Here is a 9,362-nt window from a genome sequence, read left to right on the forward strand (position 1 = left end):
ATGGTGATAATGACTATATGAGAGAAACTAACAAAAAGCACAAATACCCTAACTGAATAACTAAGACTAGGATATTAAAAAAACAACAAAAGAGGAGTATGATGGGGCTTGAACCTACAACCTCTCACAAGTAAAACAAGGGACTTTCCACTGTACCAGTTCAATGTTAATAGTATGGGTTCCAAGTATTAATTTTTATGGGGTCCTTACAAAATTTAATATACCGTCTCTAAGTAATTTTTAAAAAACATCGGTGTCCCGGGACCCCGATCGGACCTATGTGGATCCGCCCCTGGGCACAGTACACCTTACAGGCCGAGGAAAGAAGACGGACCTGGACATGAATCTGGAAAAGAAGGAAAAAAAGACCAGCATACAAAGGATCATTAGAAAAAAAAATAATAAAAATCAGTAAGTTCGTATCACGTGGTTTATTTTTCCTTATTTAAAAATGTCCATTTAGATTTTTGCATCTCCTATTGCATCTTGTAAAACACGTTTGGAAGCATATGGGTTCATTTTTTATTAAAAAGTAAAATAAACGCTAATGATACTGCTGTTTGTAGTGAGAAATAATGTAAGGCCAAAAATGTGACTTGCGATATCAAAGTATGAAACCCGTTATATATTTATGGTCAAGAAAATAATGTCGACGAGAGGTCCGGACACGAGACGAGAGCTTCGGGACGCGTATTTAGCTTCAACGGAGATCTTCTAGAATGGTTTATTTGGCTATAAATAGGGTCTTGTAGTCATATTTATGTGTGTGTTTTTGTATGGTGTTTTCACCCACCCAAGGGGAGCTCACCTTGGGTGGGGTCGGTTCGTTTTGTTTAATATATTAAATCTTTCAACCGATAACGAGTCGTTCATTTATATTATCTTTATTTATTTTGTTCGTTCATTTAATTTTACCGCACCCGTCTTGAGCACTTATCAAGAACAAAGCCGTTCGTTGTCGGATTCTGTTTCGGGACCTACAATTGGTATCAGAGCGGGTCGAATCTTATGATTCAACTTTGTTCTTGAAATTCGGGTTCTATTTCCGCTATTACCCGAACCAAGACGTTAAAGACCCGTTGAAGTTTGAAAATAAAGTTAGAAGTTTGGAAATAAAGTTTGAAGATCTGAGAAAATAAAGGTGTTTGAAGCTCGTCTTGTTCACAGATTTGGATTCACCGCCACTTTAAAGTTTCTTTTATGGTTTTTATTGAGTTTTAGAAGTTGAACAAGAAGAACATAAGCGATGGTTGTGGTGATAGGGGGTGGCTAGGGCACCATGGCGGAGGTGGAAATGGCAGCGGTGATGATTACAAGCAGGAGTGATGGCTGGCCGGTGACGTTAGTTAACGGTGGCGGAGGATCTGTGGTGTCCGAAATAATGGAATCTGGCAGCGGTTGTATCTCCGGTGAGTTTTCCGGCTATCGGATTTCCGGTGACCAACGGAACTCTGATGAATTCTCTAGTCACCGGTGGAAATTGGTGATGGCCGGTGCTCGCTTTTTTGTCGGATAATGATAGTTGCTGTTGAGTTTTAGTACATGGATCTGTGGAAGGAGGCGGAGACGGCTCTAATGGTGGACCACAAGAAGAACAGTCACCGACGAGTAAATGGAGACTTCATCAGGAGGAGATAGTTGCTGTTAACAAGAAGAACTGGCGGCGGCACTGTGGTGTCGGAAACAGCTGCCGGAAAAACGTCTTTCCGGCAAGTGCGGCACCGGTGACTGTTTTTCCGGCAAGTTGATAACTGCAGCAACTAATGTGAATAATGAGGTAGCTAGGGTTTGTGGCATATATATGTTGGGCTTCACTGTTGGGCTGGGCTGAAAGTTCACTTATTGTTTTTTTTTGGCTGGAAATGTGGACCTGCCATGGCTTGGGCTTGGTTATTTAAGCATAGTTTGGGCTGGTTATTTAAGCATAGTTTGGGCCAATTATGTGATATAATCTTGGGCCATGAAATTGATTATTGTTCGGATTGACCAACTGAAGAAAGTCAAAATTGATCGGGTTTTTGTCATTATTGGACCGTGTTCAACGCATATTATTTTTATGTTATTTTCAAGGCGTTCAAGAATTGGATATTGAAAACGTGGGCTACGAGCATCCGAGATGCTTATTTATTAAGGTGATAATTTTTGAACAAATTGGATTTAATAGGGAATTAAATTGTTTAAGCTCTCAACCTGAAAATGTGGGATACGAGTATCTGGGATACTTATTTATTAGGGGTGAGTTACTTAAATAATTTCATTCACAGAAATAATAAGCTTTGCCATTTGATCGTTGTCCCCGGTATTTCGTCAAGCTCTTCTGAACCTATATTGCTTAAGAATAAAGAAGTGAGAACCTCTTCATGAATGAATTAGGTGGATCATACCTTGAGGGGGTGATTGAAGAAGCTTCGGTTATCGGGTTGATTTGCGAAAATGAGAGACACGGTTCGACGATGTTTTGAGATCACATGTCAAGGGGGTGATTGTAAGGCCAAAAGTGTGACTTGCGATATCAAAGTATGAAACCCGTTATATATTTATGGTCAAGAAAATAATGTCGACGAGAGGTCCGGACACGAGACGAGAGCTTCGGAACGCGTGTTTAGCTTCAACGGATGAGATCTTCTAGAATGGTTTATTTGGCTATAAATAGGGTCTTGTAGTCATATTTATGTGTGTGTTTTTGTATGGTGTTTTCGACCACCCAAGGGGAGCTCACCTTGGGTGGGGTCGGTTCGTTTTGTTTAATATATTAAATCTTTCAACCGATAACGAGATCGTTCATTTATATTATCTTTATTTATTTTGTTTGGTCATTTGATTTCACCACACCCGTCTCGAGCACTTATCAAGAACAAAGCCGTTCATTGTCAGATCCGGTTTCGGGACCTACAAATACACTAGTACAATATCATATACAAAACAAAATAAATATAAAATGCAAAATTTTTATATGCTAAAATGTTATCGGTGTCTTTAACGAGTCTTTGTGTAGTTTCCTCGTCTTGTGCATTAATCACATTTAGTATTTGACTAAGCTCCTTGACTATAACAAAACGAAATGTTGACGGTTGTGATTAGGCTTCGTGTTAAACACTCTAAATTTGACTTATGATATCAATCGGCAAAAACTATGAATACACACACGCATTTATATTTCGATCAACCAATTAATATAAGTTGGCAAGAAGACGCATCTAAGATGAGAATTTCTATGCATAAGTTTATCTTTAATGAGGAGAGAACTTCTATACAAGATAAGTACTCATGTTTAGTGTGTGTTTTATGGAATAAATTAACCAACCAACGGTAGGGATGACTGTGAAACACAAACCCAATAGGAAATCCCTAAATCCGACATAATTGGGACGGGCGATACCCGACCAATTAGGGTTTGGGATTAGTTTCGGAATTCTTTGTGGTTTTGGGCTGTTTTATGATTTGTAATATACCCGATAACATTGATCCATGTCACACCCGGCCCTGAACGGCGGAAACAGCCGGGCGCGCGCGAGTGGGGATTGATACTTAAGCACGGGTCATTGCAAACATTCAAGATAAAATTTTCATTGCGCATGAAATGTTTAATACAAATACATTACATTGTTTAAAGATTACATAAAATCATCCAAGTATAAAAACTGTTGAAGATTTCCACGCCATATCCCCTTGCGCGGCGAGAACAACCACGCGCATCGAAGGGATAGAACTAAAATCTTCCAAAAAGCTAGTTTTAGATGTTCAGCGTGAGGTGCTCTAAGTGTGACTTCATGCGCTACCTAGTTATCTCCTGAAAGACACGTAAAACATTTGAATCAGTATAAACTGAGTGAGTTCACAAGTTTTAGTAACTTGATAAACCGTATTGCATCATAATCTTGATAAAAATCATTCTGAAACATAATTCTGATAGCATCATTAAAACACATGCTTGGTAAAACATAGATCTATCAACATATTCTGATAAAATCGTTCCGCGGTTTACGCGCGAACATTTCTGGGAACTGTGCTCGTCTGTGTAAGTGGTGCTGCCACTACGAGCGAAACAAGTAATACCGTCCCGCGGGTTACGCGCGGACACATCTGAAAAACCGTGCTCGTCTGTGTAAGTGGCGCTGCCACTACGAGCGAATAATACCGTCCCGCGGGTTACGCGCAGACGTTGTGCCGGAAAACAAGGCGCTCGTCTGCGTAAGAGGAGCGACCTCTACGAGCGGGCTCAAACCCATAGTACTGCCCCATGACCATACTAGGCACTCGTCTGTGTAAGAGGTGCGACCCCTACGAGTGGGCGGATCAAACCAGCAGTCCCTACCCTTAGAGTTCCAATGGTAAAGTGATCACTTACTCGAATCTGGTGCACTAACATTGAAAAACCATAGGTAACCGTTCGCATCGCTCATCATGAAACATAACTTAAACACATAATCGCTTGCATAGCTTGTAAGTATACCATGATAAAACATTATTTAAGTACGTGTCCCTCGCCCCGAAAACAGTTTAAAAATAGTGAAAACAGTGAAAATAGGGGCTGTGAGACTCACCTGTGGTTCTTGTTAAGGGATTTAGTCGAGATTCGGGTTTTCTTGGTGTTGGTCTTTGAATTTGAAGGTCTAGAATACGATGAAATAGCAAGAAGTATATAAGAAATAGGAGAATATAAGGTTTGGAAAGTAGATCTCAAGTTTATAACCTCGGCTTACCTAGTAACTGGAACGGAATCGAAAATAACGGATGCTCGGGAGATGATTAGTGCAAGTTTGCAGTTCTTTGAAGTGTGTTTTGAGTGATAATTTAGGTTACATATTTATAGGCAAACTCAAGGGAACACAATCCCTTGCTTTAGGGGATTGTAATCTTTTCATATCTAGGTGTAATGATGATAAAGTATGGAAATTATTATTGTTTATTGTTTATTTAAAAGTGGAGGAGTGGATAAAAGATCTTGATTTGATTTGGACAGGACATGCAGGTCTGGGGTTGGTGAGAGTAGGGTGGCTGACAGTTGACTTTTCATGTTACAGTGTGCTTTTTCAGGTACTTTTGTCAGTGTACAGTAAAAAGTGGAAAATCTCTGAAACACGCTACTGTTTCCTTTTGGGCGGGAGTAATCTCCTTATGTCTGGAGAATAGACTAAGTGTTCTGTGCGCATCACTTTGTGCGCATAGCTTTCTGCGTGAAGGACATTTCTTTGCTGCGGGTAGGTGCGTAACCTTCTCGCAGTTAGGGATATTGAGTTTCATTTGTAGATTCTCCAGGTGGTCTTGGTATTTCAACATAGTGATCAGTCATGTTGAAGTCAATTCCATCTTGGAGCTTCAGACAAACTAGCTCTCAATGTTCCCGCCATGCGGGGAGGTTAGTTCCCTTCCGCACGCGCATAAACGATTTAGGATGCACCCGCCTTAGCATCATGCGGGATGGTCAACCCATAGACAACATAACGTTAAGTTACATGAAAACATAAAGCCAAAACATTCGCGCATGGCGCATATAACATATGCTCACGCTGGCTAACATGGCGCGCTCGCGCAGGGCGCACATAACAAATGCACGCGCTGACTAACATGGCGCGCTCGCGCAGGGCAAACATAACAAATGCCCGCGCTGATTCTAACATAGCGCGCTCGCGCAGGGCGAACATAACAAATGCCCGCGCTGATTCTATATGGCGCGTATAATATTTACAATCACCTAATTATTAGGTTGATTACTTAGTTTAAGGGATTGGGAATTTACCGGGTGTCACATTCTCCCCTCGTTAAACGAATTTCGTCCCGAAATTTAGGAGACGTTGCTGGCAGAAGCCATGCTCTGAAAGAGGTGTGGGTATTTCTTGCGTATTTGGTCTTCTCTTTCCCAAGTGAATTCAGGCCCACGCCTCGAGTTCCATTGAACCTTTACTAACTTGATTTTGCTTCTGCGTAACTTTTGTTCTTTCCAATCGGTTACTGCTATAGGTTCTTCTACGAAGTGCAGCTGTTTGTCGATGTGAATCTCTTCCAACGGCAAAATCAACGTTTCGTCAGATAAGCACTTTTTGAGGTTGGACACATGAAACGTATCATGAACTCCACTGAGTTCGGCGGGTAAACGGAGTTTATAAGCAACCGGACCGATCCTTTCCAGGATCTCAAATGGTCCAATGAAGCGCGGATTCAACTTTCCTCGCTTGCCGAAACGGGGGACTCCTTTCCATGGAGAGACTTTCAAAAGTACTTTATCCCCTACTTGAAATTCCAATGGTTTCCTTCGCACATCTGCGTAGCTCTTCTGTCTGTCGCGCGCTGTCTTAAGGCGATCCCTTATCTGAAAAATCTTGTCTGTTGTTTCTTGGATCAATTCTGGACCAGTCATTTGCTTGTCACCTACTTCAGCCCAGCACAGTGGGGATCTACACTTGCGCCCATACAAAGCTTCGAACGGCGCAGCCTTAATGCTTGTGTGATAGCTGTTGTTGTAAGAAAATTCAACCAATGGGAGGTGAGTATCCCAGCTACCTCCGAAATCGATTGCGCACGCGCGTAGCATATCTTCCAATGTCTGGATTGTTCGCTCGCTTTGCCCATCCGTTTGAGGATGATATGCCGTACTCATGTCAAGGCGAGTACCTAGAGCTCCTTGTAACGATCTCCAAAACCTTGATGTGAACCGACTATCTCTATCAGAAATGATGGACACTGGGACTCCATGTTTTGAAACTACTTCTCGAATATACAATCGGGCTAACTTTTCCATCTTATCGGTTTCCTTGATCGGCAGGAAGTGCGCTGACTTAGTTAGCCGATCCACAATAACCCAGATCGTGTCGTAACCCCCAGGTGTCCTTGGCAATTTGGTGATGAAGTCCATAGAGATTTGTTCCCACTTCCACATGGGAATTTCTGGCTGCTGAAGCAACCCTGATGGTTTCTGGTATTCAGCCTTCACCTTCGAACACGTCAGGCATTTACTGACATACGTCGCGATGGCGCCTTTAAGATTGGGCCACCAATACAGCGTTTTAACATCTTGGTACATCTTGTCTGCGCCAGGATGTACGGAATACCGCGTCTTGTGAGCTTCGTTTAATACTTGCTCGCGCAATCCTCCCTTGAGAGGGACCCATATGCGGTTAGCAAAATACCGAGTGCCGTTCTCTTTGAGCTCCAAATCCTTAATCATACCCCCAAGGGATTCGTTTTTAACAAACTCCGGTTTCAAGGCTTCTTGCTGAGCGTCTCGGATGCGAGTAGAGAGATCTGCGTGTATGGTCAACCTTAGAGCCTTGACTCGTAGCGTTTTTATTCGCTCCTTCCTACTTAGCGCGTCTGCTACCACATTCGCCTTTCCAGGGTGGTACTTAATTTCACAATCATAATCATTCAACAACTCCACCCATCTTCGTTGCCTCATGTTTAAATCCTTTTGATCAAATATATGCTGAAGGCTCTTGTGATCCGTAAAGATTATACACTTTGTACCATAGAGGTAATGGCGCCAAATCTTTAGCGCGAAGACAACCGCTCCAAGTTCTAAATCATGCGTTGTGTAGTTCTTTTCATTGGTCTTGAGTTGGCGTGAGGCATACGCTATGACTTTGTCTCGCTGCATAAGGACACATCCAAGTCCCTGATGTGAAGCGTCGCAGTAAACAACAATGTCATCCGTCCCCTCGGGCAGAGACAGAATTGGCGCACTACATAACTTCTGTTTTAACGTTTGAAATGCTGCTTCCTGATTTTCGCCCCAAACAAACTTCTTGTCTTTCTGAGTTAGCGCGGTCAGAGGTAGAGCTATCTTGGAGAAGTTCTCAATGAAGCGTCGATAGTAGCCAGCTAGTCCTAGGAATTGCCTCACCTCAGTTGGGGTTTTTGGCGCTTCCCAGTTTTCGATGGCCTTGACTTTGGAAGGATCAACGTGTATTCCTTTCTCGTTTACAACGTGACCGAGAAAATGAACTTCTCTAAGCCAAAACTCGCACTTGGAAAACTTCGCATACAACTTTTCTTTCCTCAACAATTCCAAAATCAATCTCAGGTGTTGCTCATGCTCGGCCTTGGTCCGAGAGTAAATCAGAATATCATCTATAAACACAATCACAAACTTGTCCAAGTATGGTTTGCACAAGCGGTTCATCAGATCCATGAACACAGCCGGCGCATTAGTTAGCCCGAAAGGCATCACTAAGAACTCATAATGGCCGTATCTAGTTCGGAAGGCTGTTTTCGGCACATCTTCCTCATGGACCCTAAGTTGGTGGTATCCTGACCGTAGATCTATCTTTGAATAATAACTGGATCCCTGCAACTGGTCAAATAAGTCGTCAATCCTCGGTAAGGGGTACCGATTTTTGACTGTCAGCTTGTTCAGTTCCCTGTAGTCAATACACATTCTGAACGAACCATCCTTCTTCTTAACAAACAGTACTGGAGCTCCCCAAGGTGAAAAGCTTGGGCGTATGAAACCCTTATCCAATAGTTCCTGTAACTGATTGGATAGCTCTTGCATCTCAGATGGAGCTAATCGATAAGGCGCTCGAGCTACTGGCGCAGCTCCTGGGACTAAATCAATACGAAATTCTACTTGTCGCGGCGGCGGTAATCCGGGCAAATCTTCAGGAAAAACTTCTGGAAATTCGCGCACTACTGGTAAGTCTTCAATTCTTCGCTCATCTCCTTTCTTCTCTACGACATGCGCCAGGAAGGCGTAGCACCCTTTCCTTAGGCACTTGCGCGCCTTTAGGCACGAAATCAGTTTTGTCGCAACTCCCCTTCTTTCTCCTTGAATTACCAAGGTTTCTCCGTTCAACAGTGGAATCCGAACCTGCTTCTCATGGCAAATAACTTCCGCGCGGTTCTCGACTAACCAATCCATACCTACCACAATGTCAAAACTTCCCAAGTCTATTGGCAACAAGTTAATATTGAACCCGTGACCTCCCATGACTATAACACATTGTTCAGTTCTTTCGTTCGCGCATAACTGCCTACCATTGGCTAGTTCTATAGTATAAGGCGTGTCTAGCTTACTGGTTGCTAAGCCTAGGGAGTTTTTAAACTCAGCAGATATAAAACTCAGGTCAGCGCCAGTATCAAATAAGACAGATGCAAAATGGCCGTTAAGTAAAAACGTACCGGTTACCACATTCGGCTCTTCTTTAGCTTCACCCGCGCTGATCACAAAAGCTCTCCCGCGAGCTTGGTTTCCCCTTTGCGGGAAATCCCGACTGAAATGCCCTGGCTTTCCGCATGCGTAGCAGTTGTCATTGGCTCCAGCTTCTTTAGCACGGCAATTCACCGTCTTGTGTCCTGGCCTGTTACATTTGGCGCACGTGACGCTCGCGCATTCACCCTCGTGGTGAAACTTGCATTTGTTGCAC

This window comes from Bidens hawaiensis, unplaced genomic scaffold, assembly GCF_021521415.1.
Source record: "Bidens hawaiensis isolate Kalapana, Puna unplaced genomic scaffold, B.hawaiensis_p1.1 tig00014370_1, whole genome shotgun sequence".
Lineage (NCBI taxonomy): Eukaryota > Viridiplantae > Streptophyta > Magnoliopsida > Asterales > Asteraceae > Bidens > Bidens hawaiensis.